The sequence below is a fragment of the Phoxinus phoxinus genome, assembly GCF_949152265.1.
Source record: "Phoxinus phoxinus genome assembly, chromosome: 5".
NCBI classification, from domain to species: Eukaryota; Metazoa; Chordata; class Actinopteri; order Cypriniformes; family Leuciscidae; genus Phoxinus; species Phoxinus phoxinus.
Genome location: NC_136880.1, coordinates 6,359,331 through 6,380,036, shown reverse-complemented (window position 1 = coordinate 6,380,036; position 20,706 = coordinate 6,359,331). Strand labels below are relative to the sequence as shown.

The window sequence follows — 20,706 nt, the reverse complement described above, 5'->3', positions numbered from 1 at the left end:
AAAGCTAAGATTTCTTCAAGTACAAAATCATCCAGATATTTAAATAACTCATAAGACAGCCTATCTCTCCCTGGGGTAGTATTTGCCCCAGACATAATTGCATCCTTCAGCTCTTTTAAAGAAAAAAACAGATTATTAGGATTTTCATTTTCTAAACTCCTCTCCAGCTTCCACTGATTAACTTCCATCAATTCATCCCTCTTCCTACACCTCTCAACCCCCATTCTCTCTGATCTATGCACAGCTTGAAAACTCTCAACAAACATGTCTGCTTTTTCCTTATTGGAAACTGCTACCACCTCTCCCTTCTGTAACACTGGTATTGATCTTCTTTTATATACCCCTGACATTCTACGTACCGCTGACCACAAATGCCTTACTGGAGTCTCAGGACCTAACATACCACAAAACTTCCTCCAACTATCTCTTTTTGCATCCTTTATAACTCGTCTTGCTACTGCCCTTAGACGCTTGTACTCCATTGCATTCAACAACATTGGATACTTTCTTAATCTTCTATATGCTTTATTCCTACTCCTTACAGCTTCATCACATTCTTTATTCCACCAAGGAACCAGCATACGTTACCTAAATTCCTGCTTCACAGGAATGGTATAGCAAGCGGCCTCATGCATCATGAGACTAATTGAAGTATTCCAGTCATCTACAGAACCCTCACTATCAACATCTCCTACTAAGCTTTGAGCTTTCTCCTGGTATTTATCCCATTTGGCCTGAGAAAAAATTATATCTAGGGACATTCTTTTCCACTTCTCTTCTCAAATCCCTACCAAACCTGCATAAAATTGAGTAATGATCACTACCCAGTGTGTAGGAATCTATAACATCCCATTCACCAATTCTAGCTAAATTTGATGAGACAATTGATAAATCTATATGGCTGCAGGTATTCCTCCCAATATTATACCTAGTCGGCCTTCCATCATTTAACACTACCAACTCATATTTATCTAAAAATTCTTCTACTATATAACCATTTTTATCCCTATGATCACTCCCCCATATTGGATTGTGCGCATTAAAATCCCCAATCCATATAACAGGACACCTTACCTTCTCCATTATCTCATCAAAATCTAACAATACCAAAGGTTGACAGGGGTTATAATAATTTATCACATTAATAGAACTGAGACTACTCCAAACATCTACAGCCAAACACTCAATATTAGAGTTAATGCCAACTTTTCTATATTGCAGCCCAGACTTAACAAAGGTTGCACGGCCCCTCCTGGTCTATCAGGCCTATCAACTCTCAAACATTCATAACCTGGAATTACAAAATCTAGACAGGGCTTTAACCATGTCTCTTGAATACATATCAAAGCTGGTGCTTCTTTAAAATCATCTACAAACCTTTTTAACCCCTGACCATTTCCAATCAGACTCCGGGCATTCCATTGAAGAATATACCACATTAAAATGCTAATGAGGATCCTCATCATCCACCTCACTTACGTCCTCCATACTGCTAACCTTCAACAACTGTGACCTGTCTATACACTGACTCTCCATCATGTATTGATGTAACTTTTCTGGCAACTGCTTTATACCCAGGTACCTTTCAGCTGCATCCACCACTAACCTAATGACATCCACCGTTTGGCTGCTTTCTTAGCTCCCACCAACACATCAGAAACAAAAAACAAAAATGACTCCTTACTAAAAATTAACATGTCAGATGGAGATGCAGATTGTAGATTTGGCACAGAAACCTGGCATCCTATCACCGCACTTTCCCCAGAGCTTCCATTTCCACTTTCGCTAACCACTCTTTGAACCGCCTCTGCATACGTTACCTTGTTCTGATCCTTCACAACCTGCACCCGCTTAGCTTGGATAAAGCGCTCACAACCGTGAAACCCTGCTGCATGATCCCCATCACAGTTAGGGCACTTCGGAGTCTCTGTCTTACAATTTTGTATTATATGATCTCCACCACACTTTGCACACTTTCTTTTGCCCCGACAAGACCCAGCAACATGTCCAAACTTCTGACAATTATAGCAGCGTAACGGTGGTTTAATGTACTCCCTCACCTGATACGCCATACTCCCTAGGAACACTCTCTGCGGCAGTACACCATCTTTAAATGTTAATAGGATGGGCGGATTCCCGGCTCCATCTCTACGCTTAAATCTTACCACATCAGTTACCTGTTTCCCTTTAACATTTTCTAAGATTTCCTTCTCAGTCAAGCCAGCATACATTCCATATACTACTCCCTTGACACCCTGCTTGCTTCCTCTAGGGACCGAAGTCTCCACCTTAATCTGTTTTTATTGTAATTCCTCTATGTGGAGGAACTAAATGTTGTGCCTCACAAGACCACAGTGCTACCGTACATATATAAACATATAGTACCAGTCAAACGTTTGGACACATTACCATTTTTAATATTTTTAATATTTTTGGAAGATGGCTGCATTTATTTGATCAAAATACAGAAACAACAGTAATATTGTGAAATATTATTACAATTTAAAATAATGATTTTCTATTTTAATATACTTTAAAATATAATTTATTTCTTTGATCAAAGCTGAATTTTCAGCATCCTTACTCCAGTCTTCAGTGTCACATGATCTTTCAGAAATCATTCTAATATCATGATTTGATAATCAGGTATTATCAATGTTGGAAACCGTTGTGCTGCTTAATATTTTTTTAGAACCTGTGATATTTTTTTCAGGATTCACTGATTAAAAAGAAAAGCATTTATTCAAAATAGAAATCTTTCCTAACAATATAACTTAACACATCCTTTTAAAAAAAGAAAGAAAGGTAGTGTATACTGTTACAAACAGACTCATGGGCGAATGTGAGTAAACAGAGATCACTTGCGGTCCAGTTTCCCGGGCAGGAATCACGCAGTCTGTGCAACCATGTCAACATCAGTCTCGGTTTTCCATGACAGGGTGGACTTGGACCTGTTGCTTGTTTGCCATGGCTCTCTTCGGGACCGGTGCTTGGACATGTTCATTGTCACATCTGTTGATAACACAATCAAAGAAACTGTATTATTATCGTTATCAATCACTATGGCCATGGATTAAGAAAAAGACAACCGATTTTGTAATTTCACACAAGAATAGGTAGGCCCTACTTGTATATTATGACGAGTATATTATGTATATTGTAAACACAATTACATTTCATCAGTAAAATATTACGTCTGTGCTCTTACCATCATTCTCGATTGAACACTGAACGACACCTGCGTGTCCCTCTGCTGTGCTGGAGAAGGAGAGTGTGATGCAAACACATTCCTAAAAAAATAAAAACAACTGTGTTAGCATACATTATCCAAAGATGGGCGATTAATGGGTATGGACGCACAATGCATGTAGTCTATATATCTGTTGATGGGCCATAGGACGGAGAAATATCTATTTATGGGCCATAGATCGCGTCACCGCGACATGTTGATGGCCATTATCTGCGCACGCATTTAGAGCATTTCAAACATTTACACCTGCATTCACAATCATCTGTGGCAATATTTTAGCGTGTGTCATAGGCTAACCAAAACCGAACATTTATATATAAAAATATAATGTCTAGTATTTAGACAGTATCACATTTTACCGGAGGCTGAAATATATTTGCACGAAATCATATTTACACCTAAGCAGATATTCGCAAAAGTCAGTATTTTTAGCATGATAATCGGTGTCATAAGCTAATCAAAACGGATTGAAATATAATACAAATATGTTTAGAGAGTAATATCACATTGAAACACGACCATATACGAATGTTAGGGATATTGTAAGGCAATATTTCCTGTAAGATGTCAAAAGCTAACCAAAACTAAGCAAAATATAGTCTGAAAATTCACATGAGTTCTATATAATCAGAAAAAGAATTATATAAACACTAAACAACTTACTCGAACTTGTATCCTCTGTGGGATCAATTCGCTCTTGAAAATGCAGCCGTTCTCCGTCTGAGATGCAACCGTTTCTCTGAGGAAAAGGTGAATTCTTCCTCGCTGTCCATAATCATCTGGAGGACGACTTTACCAGAGAAGCGTGCCATCCTCAAAACGCGATGAACTATCCGTGAATCTGACGAGAAACTGCGTCTTTTCTTGGCATCGATCGGAGGGCGTGTGGATGCATATAGATCACCTCAACTATTAGCATGTGAATAGCGCCGGGGGGCGTGGCGGCATCAGCTCATTCAAAATAATGAAGAGAGAACGAAAAACTGCGCCTCTCCTTGGTTTCAAACGGATTACATAAACTAAGAATATGTGTTTTTTTATATAAATTACTTCATTTAAAAGAAGAGAATTCTAGCTTCATAAAGACAAATATCTCGTTCCTGAGTGACAAGTATTTGCTGAGTTACAGTTCATTTTCGGACGCGTTTCAGAATGGACTTCCCTAACAGAGAGAAGGCAGAACTCGCATCATGTTTATTTTTCTTTATTTGGCGAAAGACACAACACTTTGTTTTTATTGTGAGTATACACAAAAAAAATAGAAACTTAACTGGATCGAATGATGTAAAACACTTAAATGTAAGATCAAAACTAACAAAGTATTTTGAATCTCTTTTGCACTGATAAGAAAAAAAGCGAGCAGATCACGCCGGCGTGATTGCCGACCCGAGAGGGTTAACCACCGTATGCCACCCACCCCCCTCGTCATCCCCTCCACTTCCTGAAGCCATGGGCCTCCTGTCACGGTTCATGAATCGGCTGTCTCATGCTGATGTGTTTGTGTGAGTGTATTGTGTGGGTGTGGTTACTCGTTGTGTTGATTAGTGTCACCAGCTGTCTTCAATCCCAGTTGCCTATTTAACCCCAGTCATTTCACTCTCATGTTGTCAGATCGTTGTTGGTTGTTCCTCGGTGTGTGTCCTGTTTCCTGTGCCTCGTCTGTGAAGTTTCATCGTTGGAGTTCGCCTGTTCTTCGTGTCGTTTGATGTTCCACGGTTCCTGGGTTCACTCGAGCACGTTGATTCACCGCACCACCACCGGATCGCCATCTATTCGCCATCAGTATTTGTCCCTGACCTGTGCTATTTTTCTCCTTTTATTATTAAACTGAGTTTTGCAATTGCATCCTCCTGCCTATTCATTACACCTCCAAAACCACCTCCTTTTCCAACACTAATCTAATATTATTATTACTTCTACTACTGATGAAAATGGAAAAACAACAAGGACCTTCCAGCAGCGAACACCTAGGGTGCTTCTCAATATCCCTCCTCGTCTCCTCGCTCCTCCGTCCTCCATCCTATGACCCGGAAACCGACCGAGCTCAGCCATCTTGAAGGACATCTCAATTCTTTAATTGCACCGTGAGGAGGCGAGGATTGAGGAGGCTTCCAGAGGAGCTATGAGCGAGGATACACAGGTGTATCCTATGCGGAAGTGTTTTATTGACTTAACGTGTAAATTCTCCTCCCCCTTCACATCGGTCACAATAATTTATAGCTATATAAATTTATAGCAGTTTATATAAACCACACATGTCACATATTTCAACAGGGTATCTTGCTTTATTATTATTTATTATGAATTTCTTAAATAACCAAACTTCAACAACATAAGGGCAGATCTTTTGAGCGCTGCTGATGACGCTGTAAAGTGACGCTCGAGTGATCAAGTATTCCAATGTATAAAAAAGCTTTCATTCGATTCCTCCATCCTCATTTCCTTTCCTTGCAGCCTTCCCCCGCATCCTCCAGGGGGTGGAGCTGAGACGCGAGGAAAGGAAGCGAGGAAAGGAAACGAGGATGCACAAATAAGAATTGAGAAGCACCCCTACTGATCTCCGGTTTCTGATTACTTCCAGGTCGACGCGGTCAACATGTGTTCTTACCACGTTCCCTCGTTAGTATTGATGTTCATCAGTGTCACCTGTACCTTTGTAATTATGTGTTCTATGTAAGCTCCCGGTGTTTGTTCCTCAGTGCTGGTTCGTCTTGTCAACATTCGGTTCTGTGAGTATTGTGGTCTGTCTGTGAATGTTCCAGTTCCGTTTTATTGTCAAGTCTAGTTGTTTGTTTGCCCCATCGTGGGTCTTTGTTTCCGGTTGTAAATAAACCGTGTTTTGTGAAAGTTACTGTCTGCGCTTGGGTTCTATTTAGCGTAACGTGACAAGCTCAGCATTGACCATCTACCGTTAGCTTGTTTCTTGCTTTAGCTACGACCTAACGTTACGGGAGGTTAACTTCGACTGTCTTCTTTATGAAATCTAAATGAGTGTTTGTTTAATTGTCAAACGTGTGGTGGTTGATTAACGTAATCATTTAAGTGCTGTTGCCATCACGTTAATTATTAACTTTGTCTGCAAACAGGTTACAGGATTATTTTTGTTCATGTAACGTTACAGTTTCATTTAGTTATAACGTTACACTGGTTTGAGAGAAATTGGTTTGCCACAAAATGTTTTGTGGCCCATACCTAGTGTGTTAAGAGAAGAAAAGGTTAACCAGTCTGATCTCATCCTTTGGATTTTTTTATTTTATTATTTCTAAACATTTTGTTCTTAACAAGTTACATGCTATAAGTTGGTCAGTTGCTTCACATTCCAACTAAACATGTTGAGTGCTATCCAGCCACTAAGTAAATAACAAATAATTGAGGATTTACTATCATAAGGAAGTGCACTGTAGTGTGTTAATTTTTGTGGATAGTATATTTCACATCATTTGGTTGCAATAGTGTTTTGCATTTAGCTACAATGGCCCTCATTTATCAATCTTGCATCGAAACGGGCGTATATGTTGGCGTAAGATTATGCTTACACTCCTCTCACCGCCTGATTTATGAAGCAGTGAGTACCTTTGAAATTCAGGTGTACGCAATACCTGCCTCTTGATAAATGCCGCGGCTGAAAACGATCGTCATTAGATTAACACGCCCCTATATATTCACGTCTCCGCCTCCCCCACGCCCTCATTTTACGCCATGGACACACGGCAAAGAGGAGAAACTTCTCCGGTGGAAATCCAGTTTAAATCGCTGGTTGGTTGAGCAAATTACCTATCACAATGCATTATTTTACAGCACGTGTTTTGAAACTATTAGCGTTGAATTTCGCATGACGTCACATGTAATGGGGTGTACAAGTGATGATGATGTGAATAATTGCATGACAATTTGTAATATTCTTCTTATTAGTATTATGATTTTTATTATTAATGACGCTTATTGTTATTTAGAAGAAGAATGTCTTTGTTATTATTATTATTTGTATTATTATTATTATTATTTAAAAGAAGAAGAATGTCATTTTAATTATTTTGTCAGTCTGAATTATTTTTTGGTCATTGAAAGCCTTTCATTGCTGAACCCAGTCCGTGCGCACCTGCCAGGCTTAACTCACAAAAATAAACACTGAAGTTTATCATTTCTATGTTGTTGTTTTTTTTACAGTGGGTCATAATATATCATATCTTTAGTTTGTCAGTGCGTTTTGTGGTGTTAGGAATTGTTTTTCTGCGCATTTCAGCGCGCATTTCAAAACGTGCGTACATGTACACCACCTCCTGAGCTGGCGTAGGATTTGAGCGTGCCGTACGCCAACGTCCATATTGATAAATCACAAAGTCACCGTGGTTTTGGGTGTACGCTGGAAATTTGGTGTACGCACTTTTTATAAATGAGGGCCAATGTGATTTTGCAGTTTTACACAAAATAGGAGTATGTCAATTTTAGTGTTGTAAGGTATAACATTTTCTATATTTGGCAGTGTTGTATAAAGTACTAGAAAGCAATACTTGAGTAAAAGTACAAGTATGGTACTAGAAAAAGACTTTGGTAGAAGTAAAAGTTACCTTTTAGAATATTACTTAAGTAAAAGTCTTAAAGTATCTGATTTATACTGTACTTAAGTATGAAAAGTAATTTTCTGATATTAAATGTACTTAAGTATTTTAAGTAAAAGTAAAAAGTTTTTTTTTTTTTTTTAAGCAAGCGGTTAACTTTGATTGTGAACTTTATTGTGGATTTCTTATACTAGGCATACTATTAACTGGTACAACCTGTTGTTGTTTGTGTTTTGTAGCCTGTACTGTACTTGTGTTATCGTTTATCTCCCACTGCATGTACCTTAAGTTAGCTGCTCTAATAAGAAAAAAATCTATTTTCAGCCCTGGAGTTTCATGCCTTAGTCCGGCCCACTTTAGTTCCCGACTGACTATATTAAAATAATATAATTAAACCCTCAGTATATAAGTCTGCAATAGTGCACTGTTCTGTACAGCCTTATAATTCATTGTATTTTTCAAAAATATAATTTTATATTCAGTGCACTAGCCGTACATAGGGTTTTATAAACAGAGGTCCCAAAAGTGATCTTGGGTTCGGGGGCATATTATTTTTCCACTGTCATTGGCAAAAAACATATGTATATCTCTGTTAAATAGGAATCCATTGTAATAAAGTTATTCTCATTCTGGGCACAGTATGCAAAAGGCCATTTACCTGCTCCCCTCTCTCATCTCCATCTCTCGTTCTTCTTCTCTCAGTCTCTTTATCTTTACCTGTAAATCTCCCCTTCCCGAAGCTGAGCTTTGATTACAGTCTTTGCAAACTGATTATTTATGTCGGTCGTTTAAAACTTCTATCGTAAATCAGCGGTTTAGTTTAGCCACTTGCATCTTATCTCGTGAAGCGTCGCGTTGGGATTCGCGCGCGGCCGCGGCTCGCGCTTCCATGGCAACAAACAAGCATTACGCTGAAATAGAGCGTGCGTACTGCAATCTAGGAGCAGTGATTCGCCAAACCTCAAACCACATTTCTTCTGATTTTATTTTGTAGTAACGAGTAACGAAGATGCTTAGTGGAAATGTAGCGGAGTAAAAGTATACATTTTATCTAGGAAATGTAGTGGAGTAAAAGTGAAAGTTGACATTAATTTAAATAGCGAAGTAAAGTACAGATCCGTGAAATTTCTACTTAAGTACAGTAACGAAGTATTTATACTCCGTTACATTACAACACTGATATTTGGCCTTATAGAGCCAGCACAATAGGAGCCAATGCCTTTCATTATAATTCAACGACAGACAAGGGAGTCCTTTTTCTTCAGAACCTCAATTTTTGGTCTGTACTGTACATGCATGTTCATGCTACAAGGCAAATTGTCATATTGCAATAGCCTGTTTATACTGATTATATACCAAAAATAAAGCTGATACTGTATGTTAATAGATAAAGGAGTCATAATAACATATTACATGCTTTGAAATCCTTATATATAGCTATGCAGCCTGGATGGGTCGCTGTACGTGATGCAACCTTTATTAGAACCACAAGAGACTTGACTTGGACTCTAGCTCAAAAGCAGCTTTACAGTAATAAACGGATAATTTAAGGTAACAGATATTTTTTTGACTTTATAGCGGTTCTTGAATAAAGATATTTTCCAGCTAAAGTTCATTTTGGTTGATTCACTTCCGTCGCAACGATCATTAGTTATTAAATTAGAGGCCGCTAAGACGACACCGTTCTCTCTTCACAGACTTTAAATTGATACTGTATACGGCCTCAAAGACTTGAGACTTGACTTGGACTTAGCATCTCTGCAGTAAGTAATGTGCACACCTACACACACTAATATTTAATAGTAACTATATGATGATCTGATTGATTTCATTCTGTCACTGTCTCTTACTGTATATTTTTTGTACAGGTATCCTTTAGAACCATGTTGCTTCGTGCTATACTGGGCCCAGACAACATTCAGAGGCTTGACCTTCATGGAAAGCCATCGTCACTGGAAGAGTTGAAGAATATCATCAGTCACAAACTTGAAATTACACGTGGCATCACACTTCAATTTGAAGACTCTGCATTTGACATTCAATTCTGTAATCTGAATGACATTAGTTACCAGCCTGATGACAAAGCCATTCTTAAAGTGTTTTGGGAGATTGAGTTAACGTCAGTTCAAGATGACACTATATTAGTAGTGAGGAAATTTCACGAATTAACTTATGGACTTAGTGCTGGCAACCTATCACGGTACCACGCTTGAATTCACTGAGCTCCTGAGAGCAACCCATTCTTTCACAAATGTTTGTAGAAGCAGTCTGCATTCCGGCCAGTCAAGGCCTAAATTCAATGAATTGGAGGGGTGGCCCAATACTTTTGGCAATATAGTTATATATGTGTGTGTGTGTGCTCTTGTTTATGTGATTTATGAGAACGCAAATTTGTATAATGACATGTGTATTACACTGGTATTACAACTTAAACGTGGTTTATGAGGACATTTCATAGTCATCATAATTCATATAGCTTAAAAAACATTTAAAAAATGTTTCTAAAAAAGAGATGGAGATGCTTGTTCATGCTTTTATTTCTTCTCGTCTTGACTATTGCAATGTACTGTACACTTGTTTAAACAAATCCTCCATGGACAAATTGCAAGTGGTACAGAATGCAGCTGCAAGACTTTTGAATAAGACCAACAGGAGATCACATATTACACCTATACTTAAAGCTGCAGTCCGGCACTTTTTTGTGTTTAAAAATATAAAAAAAGACATTTTTGAAGAAAAACGTAACCAGCCAGTGTTCAAAACGATCTGCTTGCCTTACCTCGATTCAAAACGGTAAGCTTGTAATAATGATTTTAATTCCAGTGGTACTGGTGGATTTCCGCGGGAATTTCGAGCATGTCTTTGCGTCATTACGTCACTTCTGTACACATAGAGAAGGAGTCCCCGGCTAGCGTGTGTGGATGATGGAGGAGATTTAGCTTAGCACTTGGTATGGCGGATCCCGAACGTTTAAAGCGACAATCACCAGTGACAACTGGAGATTCACCAGTTGTAAAACACAAAGACTTCGGACTTCAGATTGGCTACAGAAAAAATATATTTTTCACGTTTTGACGTGATATAAGCAATCGTTAGATTTAATCAGCATGATATAGCTACTGCAATGCTTCCCCCCACCCCCCGAATTTGGTCAGAACAGAAGTGAATGTTACTTACTTGTTCAGATGACATTTTCCGATGAAAATTCTAATGTTGAAACTTTCAAAAAGTATACTCTGACATTGCTGATGAAAGTACAGTATCCACAGCGACGCGGCAGCCTCAATACATTGTGTTCATCCGCGCTGTTTCATGCCGATTTACTACCCACGCACAGTTAATAATTCCGCGAATAACAGCAATTGCAGATTTCGAACAGAGATGGCGACAAAGAGGAAAAACGACGGACTGCAGCTTTAAGGCTCTACATTGGCTTCCAATTAGTTTTAGAGTTCAGTTTAAAATTTTAACCATTACTTACAGAGCCTTGCATGATCAAGCTCCCTCTTATATCCAGGAAATACTGCATGTATACTCTTCTGGTCGTTCTTTGAGGTCTACTGGCCAAGACCTTTTAACTGTTCCTAGAACACGTTTTAAAACAAGAGGTGATCGAGCTTCCTGTGTGGTGGCTCCAAGGCTCTGGAACTCTCTTCCATTAGCTTTGAGAGCTTTGGACTCTGTGGAAACTTTTTAAAAACTCCTTAAGACACATCTTTTTAGACAAGCATTTAGCTAGCAATCTAGTTTTGTATGTTTTGTGTACTTATGTGTATATGTATATTTGTATGTTATGTGTATATCTGTTATGTGTATATTTTAACTCTGTGAAGCACTTTGTGACCCTTTTGTCTGTGAAAAGTGCTATAGAAATAAAGATTACTTACTTACTTACTTAAAAAAATATGTTTTATTAAAAATGTAAAAATGCAGAATGTTTCCTGTTATGGGTAGGTTTAGGGATGGGGCAGTGTAATGGAACAGAATATACAGTTTGTACAGTATAAAAATCATTACGCCTATGGAGAGTCCTCACAAGTATAGCAAAACAAACTTGTGTGTGTGTGGGGGGGGGGGGGTTACACACACACACACACACACACACACACCTGTTTATACATATATGTACACACTATATTGCCAAAAGTATTGGGACACCCCTCCAAATCATTGAATTCAGGTGTTCCAATCACTTCCATGGCCACAGTTATATAAAATCAAACACCTAGGCATGCAGACACATCCACCTGCATATAAGTCCATTCATGAATTTTCTCAGTACTAAATATTTCACGGTCAACTGGTAGTGGAATTATAACAAAGTGGAAGCAATTTGGAACTCAGCCACAAAGTGATAGGCCACGCAACATCACAGAGCGAGTCAGCGCATACTGGAACTTGACTGGCCTGCACCTCAACTCAATAGAACACCAATATAAACAGTTTTTTATAAAACTATAAAACTAGTTGAGCAAACATACTTTTTTACGTCGGGAGTCAAGTTTGGGCCAACTAAAAAATAACAATTGAATCAGCACTTTGAAGAGAGAAATTGAGTGAACGTAAAAAATCTGTGGAACTAGTTACTAACTAATAATTAGTTGATACAACTTACTTTTTTTTTACAGTGTAGTCATAATGATTTACAATCTGATACAAAATAAAACCACCTACCTGTGCATGTTTCAGCTTCTGAAGTTTAGGGAAAATGTGGAAAGACCTAAATGTTTCTATTGCACAGACTGCATTACTGATGCCTGGGGAGTCCATGTGATGAAATCAGCAAATGCCTATTTTCTGAAAGAAAGACATAAATAATAGTTATGGAAATACAATGTATGAAACATATCAAGGTGTTAATATTTATATATGCACTCCAGATAGACTACACAACTTACCCTGCGCCATGCAGTCGCAATTGCCTGTCATGACAGTCCCGTCCCTCTGCACTGCAACTCAGGTCTGAATAAATAAATAAATGTTACTCCCTGATATTTTGTGATGTTAAATCACTCCCACAAAGCCACTGGTGAAAAAATTATGAGCCTCCAGGGACCTGTAATTCTTCATGTTGCTCTGCCAGTATATTCCTGTGTGATATAGCTCTTCACTAATATAGGCTAATAGCACTGAGTAACGTCGCTGCTAGTCAAAACTGTGCATGAAATGTATTCATTTAACATGCTAAGACATACTAGTCTTTTAGATCATAGCTTTAAACACACTATGTGATTTTTAGCCGCTAGAGGTCGCTTATTCAAAACAGAGACGCTGTGATTTCGGCTCAAGAGCAGTTGGAGCTTTTTTGATGCCACAGATGACCTCTTTGGCTCTTTCCTGTCATATATGTGGGGTAACAGTTTAGATCAATTTGAGTGTGTTGAAAGTTGTTATAATGCTACTCTGTGCGTTCGCTCGGCGGCTACTATGCGAGACACAGTGTTGCACACTGCAGTGAGCTAGATCGATATTAGACAGAGTAAAACATGGTACTCGCGGTAAATCAAGAAAACGAGATATAAACAAAAAGACTAACTATGTTGAGCTGTATAACAATGATTAGTCTTCTGTCTAATGATTAGATGAATGTATATATCCAAACAGTTGCTCACCTGTCTAATAAAACACAAATTAAAATGTCTTTGGTGTTTCCATGGTTTCTACAAATCGAGGGTTACGTTACGCAGGTATGATGTCACTGATAGGAGTGTCCTGAAATTGCTTATTTCTCTGGATTTAAACATTTTTAGACACATTTGGGATAAAGTAACTACACAAATCAACAAAATATATAACATTGTTCTTGCAATGGTCACCAGCTGGAGTGCCCTTGAGAGCCACCAGAGGGCACTCCACATCAGACTATTATCACTCCCTCACAAACTACATTTCCCATAACTCACTGCCCAGACTCATCATCACTGATTGCATTCACCTGTGTCTCATTACCTTGTTAGTCTCAGGCCCTGTCCACACGGAGACGCGTGTAGCTGTATACAGTTGGTACTCAGCCAGAATAATACTTTTACTGCCGCCGTTCCCGCGGGTGTGTATTTGCTGCCTTTGACCGCTAAGAGGCGCTACAATCGCAGACTTTGAAAAGTGTAGGAAATTCTCTCTATTGCGTAATCTGCCGCCACGCCGCGGCTCATTGAGAGTGATTTAAATGTGGTAGCAGATAAATTCAAGTGAAACATTGTAGTTAAACAAATTCATAATCACAATACTGAAATTTAATTTTATACATTTAATAAATAATGAAAACATTTCAACACAAAACATTGCAATAGAAAAATATTAGGCTACATCAATGAGGCTTTGCAAGAGCATAAGACGTAATCTTAACAGCGGTCCGACGATACAGCACGAGCCTCACGGAGCTTCAAGTGATCCGAGATCGAATCTCATTGTAGCCTACATGCTGTTGGCCGATAGCGTTTATGTTTTACCATTCTTGATGCTTAGATAGGTAACTGTTTATTAAAGTCAAGCGTTGTGTTTAATTATCAATGGCACATTACAACATAAATGTGCTGCATTCAGTAGAGCCGCTGTACAGACGACAAAACTGATAAAGGAAGATTGTCAGCCGATTGGTTCAGAAAATGATGAAGCTAGTCTTTAATCTGCTAAATTATTGTTTTGTGAATCATTCACGAAATTGAGATGACTGACATTGATAACCGCCATAGCAAATTAATAATTTTTTTAATAAAACATTTCAAGGTTTAAATAAAGTGTCGGGGCAGTTTATTTATTTTAAACAGGCTTGCATCGAGTTAGAGTTTATTTTCTAAGTAAGAAACACAGAATCTTATTCTTGCGACACTTGCGATAAATTTGTATTGCCAAAGAAATTGCAGCTAAATAATCGCGAGCGCGCCCGCGAGACAGAGATGTGCTCCAAACCGCGTAGCACGTGCACGACAGAGAGGGAGAGAGAGCAAGAGACCGCACGCGTGTGCCTCAAGAAGCGCATGTAATATGTAATGAAAGAGCTCTGTATCTGCTGCTCATCGCACTCGTTTAGTTGGCAAGAACGCATTTCGTCAATAGTTCATGTTTAGATAATGCCAGATTGTTGACAAACACACTACTCAAACATTTTAAAACTCTACAAAACCAGTTGAAACAAATGGGTTGAACACTTCAACTGAAATTGTGTGTGAAAAACCTTTAAATACAATACATACAACTACAATATTTATAATTTAATAGGATATAGGGCCTACATTTGGACACATCGAGAGATTTATCTTTAAAAGTATTTTGCCTTTGCCTGGTCATCAGGCTCACTCTCCATATGAAAGACAGAACATTTAACACCTCCTGAACCCCCAACCCCCCACAGGCTATCTGAGTCTGAGACCGACTTAAAACAAAGAGAAGTCGCAATTCACACTTAATTCTAGACATTAGCATTAGGCTAGTAAAGTGTTGATAATGAAATAATTTAATTATTTAGCTATATATTTCTGTCATAAAAGTTTATTACTAAACATTTCATTATTTCAATAATTGAAGAAATAAAACGCTACCTCGGTTTGGGCCAGCTTTTTCCAAGCAAAACTAAATATATTAATTTGTTGTCATGAACAAAATGTTCAACTCAATGTTAAATTCCGCGGGGATCTTTGGATCCTTACAACCAGGGTGGAGCGATTTGTGAATTATTATTATTTTGTTTATATCTCGAACCACAGTGCGTCGTGGTGCTGCTGCTAAACTAAATAACATTTATAGAATAATGATGAACTTAAATGAAACAATATCGCAACATTTAGACAAATACATTTTCTGAGCTGTTTTTACTATTTAATTCAGGGCGATTTAGTCTAGACAACATTTAATTATAGCGAGATTTTCACCCTTGTCCGTTCCTCATTGGGAAGCGCTCACATAATAGCTAAACATGTCTGAGTAGATCCTCTGCACCTCTCAGTTTCATACGGATTACCTGATCAGATAACATTTATTAAATATTTAGACATTTAAAGGCTTTAGACATAGCCGATTTCTTATCGTGACTGAGCGGAGGCAAGTGGCTTTCGGTTCATTTTTGTGACGCGCAGTTCTCGGAGACAGAGACGACAGATCAACTTTTGTCGTTAGCCTAATATGAATAAAAGTTTACAGTTTTGAATAATGTAGGCTAGGCTACTCTTATCTGTATGACTAAAAATTAAAAAGTTATTTTAGCTGAACATGAGAAAAATAAATCCAAATGAACGCGCCGCCGCGTCTGCCGAACACTATTCAACATGCCAGAATAAAACCCGACTTTAGAACAATGGATAGCGCCACTCGGCGTGGTGTGCCAAAATACTTCATTATAAACTTCAATATATCATTAAAAATAATCTCAAAACGCTTTGTGTCATTTTGAAAGCCGTGCATGCATTAAGGGAACCATGAACGTAACTGAAACTGGTTCTGATTTTATTGTTTGTCGTTTAAACGTGCCTGTTGCATATCTTTATTATATATATTTTATATGGTGTATTGGTGAAGTAATTTATAGCATTGATTACTGTGGAGGGAGGGGGGATTAAAATAATTCAGCAGAAGCAGGGATGTTTAGACCAGAAGGAAATGCCCGTCCCCCTGGCAAATCGCACCTTGCTTAAAACCATGTTTTTACAAACTCTTTATGCTATAGGGAACCAAAAAAAAAAAGAGGCTATCTTATATAAAAAAATGTTTTGTTTGTTTGTTTGATTGTCTGCATTAATAATAGGCTATGACATGCATTAATAGGCTAATATAAATTGTACAATAGTCTGTTTGTTCGGGATTCGAACTCGTGTCTTCCAAATGATCGATACGTAAGTTCTACCACTCGGCCATGAATTTACTCACTGAGAAATGCCCGGTTTCTCCAGTGTGTGTTCTCCAGAGAAGCGCTCTTCATTCGTCTCATTCCTCAATAGAATAGTAAAAAAAATAATCAGCTTTTTTTTCATCAATTTATTTTTGTTTGTTATTTTTGTTATTATTATTAGTATTATTTTTTTGATCACGCTGCTCCCAACGGGCAAAAGGCTTATGTCGCCCACCGACGTCTAGGCGTACATTAAGAAATAAAGGCTATATTGTTCTCGTCTCTATTTTTAAATTATGATTCTATTTTTCTGTCCTAAAAAAAAATTTCTATAGTATTTCATACTTACTGTTAATTGACATTAACCCCACTTACATTTCAAAATACGGTGCTGCTGTTTTGTACAATGACCCTTTGCGCCACCTGGCAGTCATTTCGCGAATGACTTTGAAATGCGACTGGATTATTTTACTAATCCCATATTACTACAGCATAATAGAAAGTGCTAGGAATATGGGATGGGATGGGATGGGGTGGGGGTGGGAGGGAATGTGGTGTGTCGTCGTAAATTATGGTAGCTTATTTGTTGGTAAATCATGTTATGTGTTGTGTTTTTTGTGTTGCATCTGATATCTCGAATGCCCAAGATGAATTTCTCCGTCAGGAGACAATAAAGGCTAATCTAATCTAATTTTTACTGTGGTAGTTTTGCCGCGGTGGCTGGCGCGGCGGTTATAGGCATTCTGGTTGACTACCTACTGTACGTACAAATTTTGTGTCGTATTGGCGTTTCGCCCAGACGGATCCGGCGTTTTGAGAGACTGAAACCGCTATTTTTTAAAATCGGGTCCTAGAGTGGATAAATCTGAAAACGACACGCTTGCATTTTCGTGTGTACAGCCAATCCGTATATTTTGTGTAACGATGATGTCATCATCCCACGTGTCGACTAGTCAGACACTGCTTACTGTGCGTTCACACTGCCGGCCGCGAGCTCCGGAGAGGGCGGCGCGTCTTGGACGGCGAGAGTGGCGAGAAGAGTTGAAATCAAGTCAACTTTATGGTAATAAGCTATGACGCGGTTCGGCGGCAACCAATCGGAATGTAGAAGTCCTCCGCCTGAGAGGATACCAGAGAACACAATCCTGTAAACTTTGGTTCCGACCACATTAGTTCCTAAGCAAAATGGAGGAAAAGTTAATCATTTCTGTTGCGGGTTTCCCGTTATTGTACGACTTGTCCCTGTTTACATACAGGGACATTAATAAAAAGAACGACGAATGGAAAAAGGTGTCTGAAATTGTTGGTGTTTTGTTACCTTCACATATAAAATATTTTTTTAGGTTAACTTATACCCTACGTGTGGCCAGTCTGCACAAAATAGGATACTGATTTATGTTCAGTTCTTATTTGCTTTGTGGCTCCTTTAAATAAAGTTTTTAAAAAAATCACGCATTCTAACATCTACGTCAGAGCGCAAGAGAATCCCCGAATCTCACGGCGTCGGTGGCAGGGCGGTGTGAACGCACAGTTAGTCACATAACAGCAACAACAACTGCCGACTACATGCTTGTATTATACAAGTTGTATAATAATATAATATAATGCTGTAGAAGCTACTGAGCCTCTTTTATTCCTTTATTAATGATTTACTTGAACGTATTTTTATTTTATTTATTTTATTTATATTTTTCTTATGCTATGGTGCTGGTCTGTTGTCTGATTAAGACATTTCGTATTTTGTAGGGATGGACATTTCAAGCAAAAATAATATTCGACGATCGCTGGGAATTATTTGATCATTAGGCTATTCAAAAAACGCACCCCTGCCCCACATGCTCACCGGCAAAACAGCGTTCGCTCTAATTCCACTCCGACATTCAATTTCTCTGTAAGCCTGTTGTAGCCATTAAAGAAATGTATTTAGTTTCATATTTATGTTTAAATAATATGTTATTTTTTTATTTCATCTATGTTGATTTATGAAAGTGAACAGCATGAGTAGGCCATAATTTTGACCATATTAAGTTTTGTTTTGTATAAAGCCTTGGTCGCCTGCTCAGCCTGATCCGCCCTGGTCGCCTGCACAGTTTGTTTGTTTGGACTGCCTACCTGTGTTTTGACCTATTGCCTTTTTATTGGATTACGTGTCTGGATTGCCTCTTAATTAAAGCTGCATTTGGATCTCAACCTTCATGTCTCGGAGCAGTTCAGTTCGTAACAGTTCTAGTGGTTTTTGGATATTTTGATCCAAAAACATATTGTGCCTTTAATGAACTGTTGGATGACCCTGTAATACTGATAATACAGTCAGATTGAATAATCTAAATTTAGCTGTCTCTTCCCTGGAGACTCAGGAAACAAAAAAGTGGGGAAACGAGACATCGGGCCTTTCCGTCGGGTTATTTGTCCAGTTACAGATACTGTACGGACAATCCGACCCAATACCGATCACTTGCTCTGTTGAGCGGCATAATTGATTCTACGTAGGCCATACTGGGTTAACACCATGCTTTTTCAGTCAAAGTTTGTTTTCCCCCACGCTATGACTAGACACCGAACAAGTCAATTGCATTCGGACCGAATGCAATGATTGGACGAGCATTTTTTTGGGGTTCTGAGACTTCAAAGAAGATATTTAAAGGTGCAGTGTGTAATATTTAGGAGGATCTGTTGACAGTAATGCAATATAGTATATATAACTGTTTTCAGTGGTGTATTAAGACCTTACATAATGAACCGGTATATTTTTATTAGCTTAGAATGAGCCATTTCTATATACATACACCGTGGGTCCCCTTACATTGAAATAGCCATTTTGCGCCACCATGTTTCTACAGGAGCCCTAAACGTACAAACTGCTCTACAGAGCGCATTTCGTCACTGTGTTCTTCTTCATGCAAAGAAGCAAGCTAAAGTCAGCGAATAAAACACTGACACAATGATAACAAGTAACAATTATATTTGCAATAACATATCGTTTTACTGAATTATTAAGTAAATATAATTTCTTTCTTTTTCTTTGTAAAGAAACCTCATTGCTTAACTGGCTACTCTCTGCTGTCTCAGACGACGACGTCTTTTCCTGTCGGACACGGTAACTTCTGTTGGTTGCAATTCGCAACCTCGCCACTAGATGCCGATAGGATTTACACACTGCACCTTTAATATTTAGACCACTTCTATTGTTGATTACTATCAGGATGTGAGGACCGTTCCAACCTACATAACAAAAAGTGTTTATAAAAAAATTCCCTACCCTGGCAATTACTACAACCGTAATTAAAGGATTAGTTCACTTTCAAAAAAAAAAAGTTGCTGATAATTTACTCACCCCGATGTCATCCAAGATTTCCATGTCTTTCTTTCTTCAGTCGAAAAGAAATGAAGGTTTTTGAGGAAACCATTCCAGGATTTTTCTACACAGCTTCAATGGGGATAGACTTAAATGGCAACCATCTATCCCAATGTTCAAAAGAAGGTTCAAATGTCCGTCTCAATGCAGCTTCAAAGTCTGATGCGCCACGTTACGTCATCATGTTGGAAAGGTCCCGAATTTTTTTTAAATAAAATAAATTAAAACAAAGATGTCAGACGATTTTGAATTTGGAGGAGAAAAGGAGATGGAGTTTTTCGCCCTTCGCTACCTTTTTGAACCGGAGTACACAGACAAATAACTTAGATAGATGACATGACGCGTGACCTTTCCAACGTGATTACGTAATGTGTGGTGCATCTCAGAGATGGTACACAACTGGCATTTGTGGTTAAAAAGTAATTTATTTATTTTTTTGTGAAAATAACCGATCTGGATCAAGATTTTCTGGATAAGACCCTTTATTTCTCGACTGGGATTGTGACATGGGGATGAGTAAATTATCAGGAAAATTAGTTTTGAAAGTGAACTAATCCTCTAAAATAAATTCTCTTTTGGTTTCCAAGCACGGATTTGTACTTTACATTTCATTTTCTGCCAGTAAGTGTCTAAGACCGTAACTCTAGAGAACTCAGACTTTAATTTTAACTTTAGATTGTCCACAAGCTATACAGTATGCTTGTATTGATGGTGTAGTGAA

At 38.3% G+C, this 20,706-nt stretch overlaps 2 protein-coding genes across 2 annotated transcripts in view; one reads left to right on the top strand and one right to left on the bottom strand.

Moving 5' to 3' along the window:
- rpe65a (retinoid isomerohydrolase RPE65 a) overlaps positions 1-20,706 on the bottom strand; it is a 222,353-nt gene that overhangs the window by 166,969 nt on the left and 34,678 nt on the right. The gene's annotated exons all lie outside the window — the stretch shown is intronic.
- Positions 20,201-20,706, top strand: part of LOC306999441 (uncharacterized protein) — a 135,682-nt gene continuing 135,176 nt past the window's right edge. Inside the window, exon 1 of the mRNA XM_079614115.1 lies at positions 20,201-20,423. The gene's annotated coding sequence lies outside the window, so the exon portion shown is untranslated. The remainder of the gene's footprint in view (positions 20,424-20,706) is intronic.